Raw genomic sequence first — 14,554 nt, 5'->3', positions numbered from 1 at the left:
CACCAGAGAGCTCCACTAGCAAAGCAGAGGCAGTTTGGAAAGCTTCTAGATCCCGGGCAGAGAGACAGACACAAATGCAGAGCTACCAGAGACACAGAAAGCCAGCAAAAGGCTGTAGAAAAGCCCCTATGATTAACCACGTGAATTTCACTGTGGGAGAAGGGAACAAATAATAATGATTTAAACTAACAACAGCAAATGGTGTATGAAAATCAAAGCAATTTAGAAACTGAAATTCACAGTTTGGCTCCAGGACACAGAGTGACACATGCTGCAGAAAAGTCACTAGGTTCAGTGTCAGGCTCAGCCGGGGAATAAATATTTTTTAAACAAACAAACAGAAAAAACAATCTGGGCTGGATTCTTTCTGAAAAAAAAAAAAGAATCAAAATATTTTACAAACTGGAATGCTCAGGGGGACACCCATCAAGAACGTCAAACACGTGGTTAGAAATTAACACCAGGCAGATTTAGGAACCGCTGATCAAAAAAAAACTAAACCAAACCTGGTCTCGCCTGTTCGAAACAATGCCAGTGACTCAGTATTTCACACCGAGAAGCTGGAGATACGAAAGGTGAGGGCATCAGGAAGAAAATACCCAGCTTAAAAAAATAAAAAAGAAAGGCGACGAATGAAACTGATGCAGGTGCAAAGATTAAAAGGTTGCCAGTTAGAAACCTGCTCTGGGCTCAACAAAATTTTTCCCTTCTGTTAAAAAAATAGAAAAGAGTCCTAAAAGTCTTGTTTTACAGTAAGTTTCATAAGCCGATAAATAACTAAATCAAACTCCACTAAACTGCTAGGAAAGCAAGAGCACAGCAGGAGAAGAGAGTTTTCTGCCAGCTGAAGCGGCCTGGGAGACTTCTTGGAGATCCAGGACCCCTTTGAGATGAAGCAGCTTCTCAGACTACCTGGGCAGCTCTGGACTGGGAGCGTTCTTCAGGAGTCTGTGAGCAGAGCTGCGATAAGGGAGGCGGCTGCTTCGAGTTTCTCAGAGGAGTGTTGATTTGTTTGATGGGAGAACAAGGTCATCCAGGCATAGCTATCATCTAAAGGCACGCGTGTCCAGTGCCAGGCACCCTTTCACTGCTGGGGCCAAGGGGGCAGGTGGCAGTAAGTTAGGAGGAAGTATTTAAAGGCATTTTCCAGCCCAAGGGCCAGGGAGTGGTCGCAGGCGATGAGCAAGGCACTGACGCAGTGGTGGAGAGAGAGTAATTACTGAAGGGAGCTGCCAAGGGAACTGGGGCTCGTTTTTGAGCAGTAAGTGTCAGGAGCTTCCTGGTAAGAGGGAGAGGAAAGAACCAAATGAGTGAGTGGGAGAAACAATCCAAAGCCTCCCCAGCACCTCGCCGCCGTTTACCGCTGCGCCGAGCGGGTCTGCAGAACGCTGCCCCTGGAGAAGGGAGCCTCTGACACCCACGTCCTTGGCACAGCTCCCCACGGCTCCGTAAGGGGTCAGGCTCTGACGGAGACACGCACACAGCATCGGGAGGCTGTGGTTAGCGACGAATGATGCCCAAAAGGCCCGCTGGCTCCCTGCATCTCCAGGGGCGCTCCTGCCACCGGACCCGGAGTTCTTGCAATGCCTCGGCTCAGGCAGAGAAGCGCCCAGTGAGCGAGGCAGGAGCGCTCCCTGTTCAATGGCAGAGATCAGGGGTGCACCGAGCAACTGCACCCTAAGGGGCAGGAGTCAAAATGTCACCCCCACCCCGTAAACCCCAGTCAGAGGAGAGGGGCACAGGGGAGGAGCAAAGAGGAAACCCAGCAGCCTGGTGCAGCTTAACACAAAGCGAAACTGACTAGAGACAGAAATCGACCAGCTTGATTCCTCCAGCCCTTGAATCCAAGATCTTGGTCTCCATCCAAGGAGCAACTCCATCCCTGGCCAGCCCAGCTTCTACTGGGGGAGCCTCCACGCTTTGCCTGTGTAGAACAGTAGCGGCTCCTTGGTGCATTACGTCAGCGCAGGGCAGTGACTCGAGCACTGGCAACCTCTGCAGAGCAGCCACGGCCAATTCTCTGTATAAACCTGGGTGGGTTTTTGACCAAATTAAAGTTCTCCTGGGAAGCAGCTGCTTTCCTGGGACATTTTCAGTTTGAGTCAAATTTTATCTTTATGATTTTTTTTCCTTCAGTTTTTGGCCTTTTTTAAGGTTTATTTTTCCATAAAAAGCCCAACGTTTGTGTGGAGAATGCCCATTTCCCAACCAGCTCTCGTTATAAGCCGTCCAGGCCCGCCCCTATGACTGTGCACCTTCTCCCTAGCCCCACACAACACTGCCTCTGTCAGGCCCTTCGCTTTGAGACACAGGGTGTCTGTCCCTTTCTAGAGGGGTTTTCACTCAAGGGGGCGTTTTCCTGAGTGGATCCAGGTTTGACCCTCACTGCAGCCTCAGAAAGCCTGGGTCAAAAGAGAGAGAGATTTAAAAAGCCGAGCTGTTATCTGTGTTTGGACTCTGAGGAGGACAGGGAGTCTGGGTTCACCTCCCAGCAAGGAGCCACCCAAAGGCCTTGTCTGTGCAAAGACGCCAGCCAAGCTCTGGATAAGCAAGTGTAAGCAACTCAGTGATTAACCCTTTCCACTCCCGCCCGGCCCCTTTGAGTCCAGCAGTTCAATGCCGAGGCGGTGAGCTTGGTTCCCAGCTGCTTGGATTGTGGAGCGGGTGGTTTAAGGTGGACTGAAGCCACTTTGCATGCTGGGACTGTGCAGAGCCCTGCTCGGTCTCCAGGGTAACGTAGATCAGTCCCTGGGCTGCTCTAACACACACTCTGCTTCCCACGGCCCCGGGGGAAGCAGAGACTTGCCGTAGTGCAGTGCATTCTGGCCACACTCCCGAGGTAGCTCCTACGCCAGGGGCTGCGAGCAGGACGGCCCCCTTCACTGCGGGAAGATTGTCAGGGACAGGGTTTACATCCTTTCATGCTGTCAGAGCAGCCTAAGCCTCATTGAGAAACAGGCCCAGAAATTCCCTATTTTATTTCCTTTTTAGAGAACCTTCAACCCTGCCTCACCCAGGCCCTCGGGATCTCCCAAGCCTGCGTCACGGCTTCTAAATTCTGTTTTTGTTAGCACAAAACAGCTCCTGCACATTGGTCTGCAGGCCCAGAGCCGAATCCACCTCTCCAGCTGCAGCCACGCGTCAGTCAATGGGGAACACGGGTCCCTCAGGGGACCCACGATATTAACGGCTCTTGAAAGAAGCTTGCAGGATAATAGGCCCGGACAACCAGCCATGCCCCACCCAGGAGCCTTAGTGCTGTATTCCAGCTGGGAAGATCAATCGGGATTGCGGGGCGGGGGGCTGAATTACCCCAATCTACTGAAACACAGAGCCCTGGAAATCTGCAGTCATTGGAGGAACGGGGAGAGCGCCTTCCAAAAGATAGGGTGTCAATCAGAGTAATGGAGTCACGTTCCAGCTGGTGCCTCACTACATCCCGCCTGTGGTTTCAGCTGGATACAAGCTCTTCGTTCACTTCCCGTCCTCCACGGCTGTGCATTGTTGCTGAGCTCCCTTGGAGTCTAGACAGGGCCACCCCAGAAGTGGCTGCATTTCAGCAGCGAGGTTCGGCAGGGAGCGGCTTCCCGTAGACAAAGTCTGCAGAAGCCGTAAACGCTCCCGCACCTTTCGCGTTTAATTGTCAGCTCTGCCCCTCCCTGCCTTCCTGCGGTGGGGCACAAAGCCTGTGGCAGTTCCACGTTCATCTCATTGCGCCATGAGGTGTTAACGGGGCTGGACGCGATGCTGTGGCACGGCACCAGGCAGTGGAGAAAGACAGGTCTGTTTCCTTGAAGATATGCCAATCATAAAATGAGTCAGTGCTTCATGCTTCCCACGCCCCCCTGACACACTCTTCCTAAGAGTTCTTGGGCTGTAAGGCCTGACGGAACCACTGATCATCTCGTTGGCCCTTCTCCATAACACAGACCACAGGATTTCCCTGAATTAATCTCTGCTCTCTTAGAAAAACATCCCATCTTGATTTAAGAAGTGGCCGGTGATGGAGAATCCACCATGACCTTTGGTAAGTTGGTCCATAGGTTAGTTCCCCTCCCTGTTGAACAATGTGCACCTTATTTCTGCTCTGCATTTGACTAGCTTCCATTTTGGCTGGCGGAAGTTTGAAGCTCAAATACCAACGTCAGGTACTTTGCACTTGTTCATTTTTCTGGTGTAATGGTATGTTTGCTTGCAGCCTGTCACTCAGCCACTAGCTGCCCCTGTGGGCTGCAGAGGTATGTTGTCTGGTAAACAAGAGAGACAAGGCTGGATTGTGAGCAGTGCGCGAACCAGGCTGTGTGGTGGTAGCTGTTTTCTGTAACAAACACCTCCTGTTTCAGAGGGTCTGGGTGTACTTCTAGAACAACGGTTCACTTTTAGGGTTGCCCCCAGTCCCTTGTTACAAGGGAGGTCCCTTATTTTTTCATCCCTCTACAACAGTGGCTCGAGGGCCACAGATATGATTTTTACTACCCTGAAGGGCCACCAGTCTCCACCAGCAGTCCCCCTTCCCTCCCCTGCAGCCAGAGGGAAGGAGTTCAGTGAGGAGGCTCTCCCGTCCCCCTGGCTGCAGCAGGGAAACCACATTGCATCCTGTAGCTCCGTGTGCACCACCAGGGTCCCTAGGCAGTGGCTGCCTTCTGCAGCTAGTGGGTGGGGAGTGGCAGGCCACTTTAAAGCCCCCCGCGGGCCACAGCTTGGGAACCACGGCTCTACCAGAATGGGAGCTGCTGATTGCTGCAAATAGCAGCAGCGAGCACTACCCCTGGTGACCGCAGGTGAATCTTGCTCTTTATTATCACTGCTACTAACGATGAGGCTGGGTGGGGTGGGGGGTGCTAAGAAAACAGTCCCTTCTCTTTGAAAGGCAGTGGTGACAGCCCTCCTTGGCTCGGCCCCGGCAGAGTTGCGGATACCAGACACCTTTGCACACCGGACTTGACCACGAAGCCCCCGTGTGCTGAGTGTTGCACCGGCAGAACATGCTGCTGATAAGCTGGCCCTCTTACAGAGGGTGTAGCCTCACCACGGCAGTGCTCCCCTCAGCTATTTGCCTGGCAGGTGCGGTCTGTGTAACTAGTGCCGGCTAATCGCCAGGGAACACAGAAACGCTCCCGCAGGAGGAAATGTGCTTGGGGGGCCAACCTAACCCAACTTTACTGCTCGCCCAGTCATTGTCACCCAGCCCTACGCGTGGTAGAGGGAAAAAACCACGTCCCTTAATCAGCAGGGCGTGCATGCATTCAGGAGCAGGGGGGCTGGGGCAGAAGCATGATTTGTGCAAGAAGCCATCACTGAGATCAGGGAAGTAACATTATGTCCCAACAGACCACAAAGCCTAGGGGACTGGAGGGTCACCACATCCTGGAAGAGCTCTACCTATAACACCACACTGGTGGGGAGGGATGCCGGCCTGTGGTTAATTAAGGGAACTGGGAGTCAGGACTCCTAGGTTTGTTTCTGGGGGGGAAGTAGGGTCTAGTGGTTAGAGACGAGACCGGTGAATCAGGATACCTGAGTTCCAGCTCAGGGAACATGGTCTTGCTATTCAAGGAGGAAGTCCAGGGTTTGCAAAAGCAAGAGATGGATGCATCAGCTTGAATGCCAGCTACAGAGTTCAGCCGCTGCCTCTGTCCTGGGTCTTTTAAATGCTGCTCTTCCCTGGCGAAGCTCTCCAGGCTCCCCCAGGAGCTGAAGCCATGAAACCAGGCTCTCGATTACTAAAGAGACGCAGGTTCCTCATTCCTCCAGCACAATTGATGGCTTGTCTCCTCCTGTGTGCTTTGGAAGGGTTTGGTGATTGTCCCACGGCTTAGCTTGCCCTATTCATTCAGGGCCTTAAAAGGGAAAAGGTTGAGCTGAACACAAAGTTAAATGATGACTGGGTAAGGGCCAAACCTGTTCCCTGTGCAGCTACCTTGATTGCAGCAGAGTTACGGGAAGGATGAACCTGCCCCATTAATGATCAAATATTTGAAGGAGGGGGAGGGGTTTTTGGGGGTGGTGGCAGGAGGAAGAACAGGACACGGCCCAGAAGGGGAAATTTCATCTGAAGAGCAGGAACCATTTTCTAAAAGGGCGTCTACTGTGAGCAGCAAGATTCAGTGTTTAGCTAGTCATTGATTATTTGTACTCTCATGGGCACCTGGAACCCAGCCCCGAAGCAGGACCCCACTGCAACGTTTTCCACCAGCGACTTCACAGCGCTTGATACATGGGCTCAGCCATGTTACAGAGATGGCCAGCCAGGGCCTGTCCGTTTCTTGTAGGGGTGCCCAGCACCTGTCCCCATGGGGCACGGAGAGAAGGCGCAACTTGTCCGAGGTCAGGTGGGCAGAACCCAGGAGTCCTGGCCTTCATTCTTCTGGGGGCTGCACAGGAAGTGGTCACAGCTGCCCCAAATGCCAGATGAGGTGCGCCCGGGACGTCCTGCCCTCGCTACCAGGATGAGGGTGGGTGGAATCCATCTTATTCCCCCACAAGTTCTAGGATAACCCACAGACCAGGATCCGCTCTAGGGTCCCCTTTAACCACATCCGATAGAATCCTGAACAGCAAACCTGGGTGCCACTGAAAGATTTCGCCAGGAGGAGAAAGGGCGGGGGGAATCTCTTGGAGGTGGGGCCTGGACCTAGACCTCACTGCAGCTGGGACGTCTTTGCTCTCTACACAATATTGAGAGCAGGAGGCGGCTTCTGGGCCACAGCTGGGTTCCAGAGACCCGTGTTCCCTGACTATGCACAAACACACGGCAGGCCTGGGACATTGCCTGCTACATTCCGGGGGCTTCCGCAGCCAAAGGCAGGGATGGGCTCCTGAAGGATTGAGAGGGTCACCTACGTCCCACTGACGCTTCCCTGGCAAATGAGCCAATCCACGGCCCTCTCCTGCGTTGGTTACACCAGCCAGTGAAGGGAGATGGCGCCTCTCTCTGGCCTGAGATATAGGTAGAATTAAGGGTGGCATTGCTCATCAGTTCTTCCAAGCTTACCCTCTTCACTCTGGCTGTGGCTCGGGCTGGCAGGAAGAAACCTGGCCAGGACACAGTAGCTGAAAAGAAAGTGAAATAAAATATTGATTTGATCGATTACATTAAAATATGTTGAACCCTAGCCGGGGAGGGACCAATGGTCATCATCCCAATCACCAGACAGTGCATCTGAATTGGGCCAGAGGAAGCCACGAAAACACCATAATTCATCGAGCTGCCAGTTCCTTCCTGACCCCTGCCCGTGATTTTTTTGTGCCCTGAAGCATGAGGTTTGAGCACCTGCTGGGATTTTAACCCCAGCTCGGCTAACTGCAGAATGCACATCTTCATCCTTTTCCTTTGTCCTTTTGCCACAGCCCCTGCCACCCACAGGGCATCCCAAGGCTGGAGTTAGCCCACGATCGTGTGGGGTTTTCAGTGCAACCAGGCAGGGCCCAGAGAAGGGAAAAATCCTTGCATTTCAAAGAAAACAGATAGCCCCAAGAGATACCGGGAGGCTCTGGGACTCAGTGGATTGTTTTATGAGTGGAAGGATTTAGGATAATCATTGCAAGCCAAGGAGAGGGGAACTGCCCAGCAGGGAGGTGCTTGGAGGGGTCAGGAGGGCAAGTAGGGGTCAAATGCTGCTCCCACTGACTCTGGGGTAAATAGAAAGCAACATCACTGACTTCAGTGGGTCCAATTGTCCTTTCATGTCAGCTCCATTGACTTCTTTGGTGGAGCTATTCCATTGTTACCCCGGTGGCAGAGGGGACTCTTTGTTCTGTTTGTACAGCACCCAGCACAGCAGGATCCTGCTCCCTGGCTGGGGCCACTAGGCGTTACCACCACAACAATAAATGATCCTCCTCTGACCCATTAACTTCAGAGGGTTTCCACCCGCTGTGAGCAAGATCAGAACACAGGCCCGGGCCGCCACATGAAAGGGAAGCAGCCAGGCGCACACACGGCAAAGTAAACAGCGGCTCCGAAAACGAATTGCCTGCCGTCATGCAACAGCCCCGCTCGGCTCCCAGTGCGGGAGCAGAAAAAGCTGCCAACGCAAACAGCTTCCCGGTCCCAGAGGGGGTTTAATAAGCGCAATGGCCGTGTTCTCTTTGGAAAGCAACCGGCTCCATCTTCCATGACGCGCGGGTGGTTCTGGAAAGGTACACGGCTCCGCTGGGCCAGCCCCGCCCTTTTGGCCCAGTGAACAGGTAGATAAGCTGGCTGGCAATGACTCTGCTACAGGGAAAAGGGGCATCTCTGCTGCCTCAGCACAGCCAGCCAGGTGATCCAGTGGCTAGGGGCCCTGGACCGGGAGCCAGGACTCCTGGGTTCTATTCTTCTCTCTTTCACTGACCGGAGGCACGTCCCTTTGCCTGGGGATCACCCAGACCCGACCCACCCGCTGGGGGGTCTGCGAAGGGGAGGCCGAGGCTGGATGAATTCATGTTTGTCAAGCTCCCACAGAGAAGGGCTAAGGTGTTATCAGCGCACCACCACGGTCTGGTGCCCTGGAAATAGCTCTGGCAGCAGAGTGCTGCTGCTGAATCAGTGTCTTATGGTTCGGAAAAAAATGCCTGGGGGACCTTTATCCTGACCCAGCCGACCAAATTCCCCCCCGTGTACTCCTGAGCAAACATGCAATAAACATGCTCAGCTCAAGCCTTCTAACCCCCCGGTCAACAGCAGCCAGCCCAGGTGCTCAGCAAGACATGCAGAGCGAAGGTGCTGCTCCCGGGAACGGGGGAGCCCAGGAACCTGCTTCCTTACGGGCCTGATTTGCCGAGGTGCGCAGCACCCCCAACTCCAGCAGAAGTTGCAGGGAGGGGCAGGGGGATCAGGGTGTCTGAGAACCAGCCTCCTGCTTTCCCTGGGGCAGAGAGGCCTAGTGCCTCAGTGACGGCACTGATGGAAGCAAAGTCTAACTCCCCTCCCTTGTATCTCTAGGAGAAAGGAGCGCGTAGGGGACAGGGGGGCGGGGGGAGCTAGTAACCAAGGGAAGCACCGACGCAGTGCATGTGCAGTGCCCCCGCAGGATAGAATCAGCACTGCTCTGCTGTGTGTCATATGCTCCGCACAGCCAGCAGGGATTCTCCATCAGCTGAAGTGGCAGGGGCTCAGCGTTCTAGCCCTGGCTGACAGTGCAGCTTCACGGGCCGGCGGTGGGCAGCCAGGACAACCCGAGACGGACACAGGCCAGAAACGATAAGATCCACTTCAGGGGAGGTTTGCAAGCTCAAGAACAGGCTGGGTTTTGTGACAGGCAAATCTGCCTGTTTCCCACCGTTCCCAAGAGCTCCAGAGAGTTCCCTTGATTAGGGATAAATGGTCCCTAGGAGCGGGTCCGCGCCCATTCCCCATCCTCCGGAACACCAGAGTCGGAAGGAAACTGTCTCGGGATTTGACAAAATGGGGCCAAAATAATAGACACCTCAGGCAGGAAGGGATCTCGAGAGGCTCCCCAACACTGAGGCAGGAACAAGCAAACCTAGACCTCTTCCCCCCGACAGGTCTCTGTCTAACCTGGTCTTAAATAAAACTCCTCTGGCCGGGATTCCACAGCCTCCCTCAGCAGCCTGTGCTGGGCTTAGCTTGCTCGTACCTTCTCGCCCAGAAAAGGGGGCGTCAGCTCCTGGCCAGAGCTGATCAAACATGAAATGTCCTTAACGAAGCAGGCGCGCAAGAGGGGAGCCCACCCCCCACCACACAGAGCGACCCCACACGCGACACCGTGGCTCTCCTGGCCGGGGTCTGGTTTATTAACACAAACGGCTCCACATAACCCGCCAAGTCCCCAAACAATCTCCCGCCACCGCCCCCCCCCCGAGAGCTCACGGCACCTTGTACCCATCCAGGGCCCCCTCGCCAGACAGCAGCCACGCCCACGCCATCCTACCTGGCATCCCACCCCTGTGAGAGGCACCAGAGCTGGGGTCACTAGACAGCACAAGGGCACTCCTGAGTCACCCCCAGCCGCCCTCTGCTTTATCTACTCCAGAGGCCTGATTGCCCCACATGGCCCACCTAGCACCTGACCTTCATCCCCCCCCCCCCCCCCCCAGGTGAGTGAACTGTATTGCAGGTGGACTGAGCCTGCGGCTTCTCTTAAAGGGGCAGCCACCTGGCGCTTGTACTGACGCTGCCCAGCCTGCGCGCTCTCCCCTCCACCCACTAGCCACATCTTCCTGCCATGCAAGAAATTCCCTTGACTTGGAGCTGAGCAAAGACCTGGCTCTGACAGGGCCCGTTTCCTCTGGGGGTCCCAAAGTGCCGTACAAAGGAGCAACGGGTCATTATCTCCCTTTTACAGAGGCACAGAGCGAGGCAGTAACTTGCCCCCGATCACAGAGCAGCCCAGAGCCAGGAATAGAATTCAGGAGTCCTGACTCCCAGCCCTGTGCTCTCACCACTAGCCCTCCCCTGAAATCAGGTTAGCTCCCCTGCTAAGCAACAAGTCCTGAGCTGCTGCCAGTCTTGCAGAACTCCATGGGAGCTGCTCAGTGCTTCATGATCTGCCCCCCCCCCCAATCTTCTCACCCTTCCAGCCAGAACTCCTGCAGCACCCCTCCCCAGCCCACCAGGAACCCCCAGAAGAGCAGGAAGCGGAGCCAGCCAGAGGCCCATCCCCGTCTCTGCAGGCTCCCCCTGCTTGTCTTCCCCAGTAGATGAGTCAAAGCACCTGCAGCCCCCCCCACCCCAAAGGCCCAGCGCTGACACACCCGACCGGGAGGAAGCCCAGCAGAAAGCATATCCCAGCCTCTTACGTAAGGGGCTCCCTGTCGCAAGCCAGGCTGCAAACATTTCCTCATGACTCAGCCCAGGCACAAGAGCCACTCTCGTACCCACGCTTCCTCCCCTCCCCTCATTCCCCAGGCAAGCAGAGGCATTCCGGCTGCACCACACCTGCCCTGCCATGGGCATAGGGACAGTGGCGTTCGCTTGGGGTGAGCAGCACCCGGCCACTTTCCTTCCTGCCTGGAAGAGCCTTTTGCAGCCCTTCCAGAAGCAGCCTGTGCTGCAGAGTGCACCCAGAGGCGGGCCGGGCTGCAGGTTGGAGGCGCTGAGCACCCCGCAGGACCCTGGGGGTGATTCTCTGATTCTCCCTGTTCCTCCATCATCGGGTCCCAAGTTCCCAGCATCCTGCATCTTGCATGGTCAATATCGCCAGTGCGAAGGGAGGGTCAGGCACTGCCCGGTCAGCATGGGCGTCCTGCACTGGGGCAAGGGCCGTAGCGAACCAGGCCTCTCGTGTTCGAGAAAGCCCAGGGCAAGTGGCCTCAGACCTAGGGCCCCGGGCGGCCGGGAAACTGTGCAAGGAGGCGGGGGCTCGGAACCAGCTTCCCAGGTCCTAACACGTCTCGGGGCGGTGACCCCCGCATTTCCCCCTCTGCAGCTCCTCTCCCAGGCGAGGAGTCGTGGGGGCCAGCAGTTCAGACACCGACAGCCCCCCCGCGCGTATTGAAACGAGCATGACAGAGACACCAGCGCAGTGACCCCCCCCCCATGTGCTGCTAACATGGGGCAGGGGACACCTCCCAGCCAGGCCAGTAGATGCCCCAGGGGGAATCGGCCTTCACAGACGGGTGCGGAGAGGGCGCGGATCCACCCTCTGTGTCTCGGGCCCCTCAGACAGCCCCAGCCCCTGCCCCGAGGGTGCCAGGCGGCGAGTGGCTGGAGGGGGGCGGCAGGCAGAGCAGACCCCCTGCCAGCTGCTTCTGGGGCGCTGAAGGTAGCGCTGGCAGCATCCACAGCCGGGACAGCTGCAGGAGGGCAGCACCATCTAATGGTCAGAGCCTCTACTGCAGGGGGCGGGTGGCAAACCAAGCACTGCAACTGGGCAACATTTTTTGGCAATGGGAAATGTTGGACCAAAGGTTTGGTTTGGGTTGTGTGGACATGCCTGGTGTGTGTCTTCGCCAACACAGAGCGACACAACGGGCTCTGTCCCCGGCCCCCCCTCCCCCCCCCCCCACCTATTTTTCTCTCTGGAAATTTTCAAAACTTTGCCACCTTTTGGCCAAAAAAAAAAAATTCCACAGCAGCAAAAAGGAAACCACACACACACACACACACCCCTGGCCACACACACACATACATACACCTGGCCGCACACACACCTGGCCGTGTGCACACACACACACACACACACACACACACACACACACACACACACACACATACCTGCCCCTCCTCCCTTTTCACTCCGGCTACGCTCCAGAACCTCTGCTGGCCGAGCCCCCTTGTGTGGAAGCCGCACGCACCCAAGGGAGTTTTCCTGCCCGCGTAGAAACACCCTCTGGTGCCATAGCTGCGTACAGGGCCCAAGCATAATTTTTTCGGGCCCAGTACAAACTTGTAGCACGGGCCCCCTCCCACACAGAGCCATGGGGGTTGCAGCCTGGGCCGGGCCCCCCAGGACCTCTGGGCCCCAGTAAAATGTACCCCTTTCCCCCCCCCATGTTGGGGCCCTGGCTGCGTCTACACTGGGGGTTGGTTGGCACAGCTCCAGCAGTTGAAGGCAGACGTAGCTACGCCAGTGTAAGCCCGTTCCCATGGCTGGGAGCCACCCGGCACAGCCGCCGTGTCCTGGGCAGGGAGCTCTCCCAGCACGCTCTCCTCTTGCTTGCTTAGCCCCGGCACTGCAGAGCTCAGCTCCCAGCATCCCCGGAAGCCTGTGGCTCCTTGGAGCCTGGATTCCGGTTCAGAGCCAGCTCCGTGTCTCCCTCCCACCGGCGCGCAGAGGAAACCCGCAGGGCAGGATGCATGCAACAGGAAAGCTGCTCTCCCTGCCAGGCCCTGCGGTCAGGCCCTGCCATGCACTAGCTGCAGCCCAGCTCGACAGGAAGCCCCCGGGGCGGGCACTGAAGGATGCCGCGCTCCCTCCCCGCTTGGCAGTGCCAGGCACAGCTGCAGGGAGACCCGCCGGCCGCGTGCAGCAGCATCTGTTCCTTTGTCCGTCGCGCCCGGCAGATCTCCCTCCTCCAGGCGCCTCCGCAGGATCGGGGCCCCCTCGGGAACCCAGCCCGGGCTGCACACTGGGTTGGCAGGAACGGGCCGTTGAGAGCTTAGCCTGGCCGGGGAGAGGGGGTCAGAGCCAATCACCTCCCGCCCGGGCCTCAGGGCTTGGAGTCGAAGCTCCTGCGAGGCGCTTCGAATCCCAGCTGGGGGGCGAGAATGGCCATGAGCAGGGCTGGGCTGCAGGAGGCCCATGCAGCCAGATCGCCTTTCTTGCCCCCCCTGGGTTCTTGGGGGCACGTGCCCAGAGCCTGGCTCTGGTGGGGAACGTGTCCTCCCTGTACCTCCTCTGCTGGGAGACGGAGGCTCACCTGGAGCCCTCGGGGTGCTGGGAAGGGCTCGGCGGGGAGCTCCAGAACCGAGCCCCTAGGTCGGAGCAGCGTCGGCGCCAGGGGGCTGGCTGGGCAGCGTCTCTTCATACTTGGGACGGGGTACGGCACGGGCAGCCTTTGCCAACCTGCCCCGTTCCTCCCTCGCCTGCAGGGACGCCCTTCAGAGGGGCCGGGGAGCTCTGTTCAGTCCTGGGGACACTCTCCCAAGGCTGCCAACACGGGGGCTGCGCTCACCCCACAGGGGCTTTGGCGCCGGGGTGCTCTGCTGAGCCCCGGACTCGGCCCAGACAAACCTGGGACCGGGAGGCAGCTGCAGAGCCAGCGCCCGAGAACACGCAGCAGAACCTTCTGCTAGTGCCTCAGCCCCCTTCCTTGGCCCCCCACGCTGGGCGGCTCTGCTCTCCCCGCACGCACCCAGCCTCGGCAAGCGAGCGACAGGAAGCTCACACAAGGCCCAGCCACGCTGAGGGCAGGAAGGAAGCGAGAAGGGGGATTTTTGCTCCCCCCCCCCACCCCCATCTTTAATCTGTATCGTCTCCAGCCACCCACGCAGGTCCCGGAAGCCAGCCCGATGGAGGCAGCGTAGCTTGATCCCAGCCCAGCTCCCGGCCCTGGCCTCCACGCCGGCTCCTCGTCCGTCCCTCCAGCAAGGGCAGAGCTGCGCCCATAGGGACCAGCCGTCTCCCGCCCACCCCGCACGAGGTAACGCGCTTGAGCTCGCTGGCTGGCACACAGGGTGGGGGTGAGGGGGGCCTGGCAGGGCGCTCGTGAGCCCATTGTGGCGTAGCTGGGAGGGGAGGCTTGGTTTCCTGCCCCCCCAACCCCCACCACCATTGCCTGTGCCCAGAGGGAATGGAAAAGGGTTGCTGCTAATCACAGAGGAGGAAGCCGGGCCAGGCTGTTCAGCTGGGCACGGGTGTTTGTCCCTTAGGACTGTCGCGCCCCAGCCGCAGGGGCCAGCGCCGGCTGTGGGCAGCGCGCTTTGGTGAGGGGCGACCGGAGAAGCCAGCCAGCGGGGCTGGGGGTTTGGCAGGGCTGGAGGAAGGGTCGTGCTGCGGGTCAAAGCTCTGAACTGGGCCCCAGGAGATCTGGGCTCCCTCCCGGTTCTGCCCCGACTCCCCGGCAAGTCACCCGTCCTCTGTGGCCAGACAGCCTGCTGGGGTGGCTGGATTCAGCACATCCTGTCAGGAGGGCAGGGCCGGTCGCCCACCTGGCAGGCAGGGAAAGG

General features: G+C 57.6%; 1 long non-coding RNA gene across 1 annotated transcript; it reads right to left on the bottom strand.

Annotated features, from left to right (window-relative positions):
- Nucleotides 1-4,488: 4,488 nt before the first annotated feature.
- LOC137160990 (uncharacterized) lies at nucleotides 4,489-9,937 on the bottom strand. Its single transcript, XR_010922022.1, has 2 exons — nucleotides 9,876-9,937; nucleotides 4,489-7,053 (listed from the first exon to the last, which is right to left on the bottom strand). It is a non-coding gene; the product is annotated as an uncharacterized lncRNA (long non-coding RNA).
- Between the last annotated feature and the right edge of the window lie 4,617 nt (nucleotides 9,938-14,554).

This window comes from Emydura macquarii, unplaced genomic scaffold (assembly GCF_026122565.2).
Source record: "Emydura macquarii macquarii isolate MOO-44397 ecotype Brisbane River unplaced genomic scaffold, CSIRO-AGI_Emac_v2 contig_306, whole genome shotgun sequence".
NCBI classification, from domain to species: Eukaryota; Metazoa; Chordata; order Testudines; family Chelidae; genus Emydura; species Emydura macquarii.
This window is presented reverse-complemented; position numbering and strand designations above follow the sequence as displayed.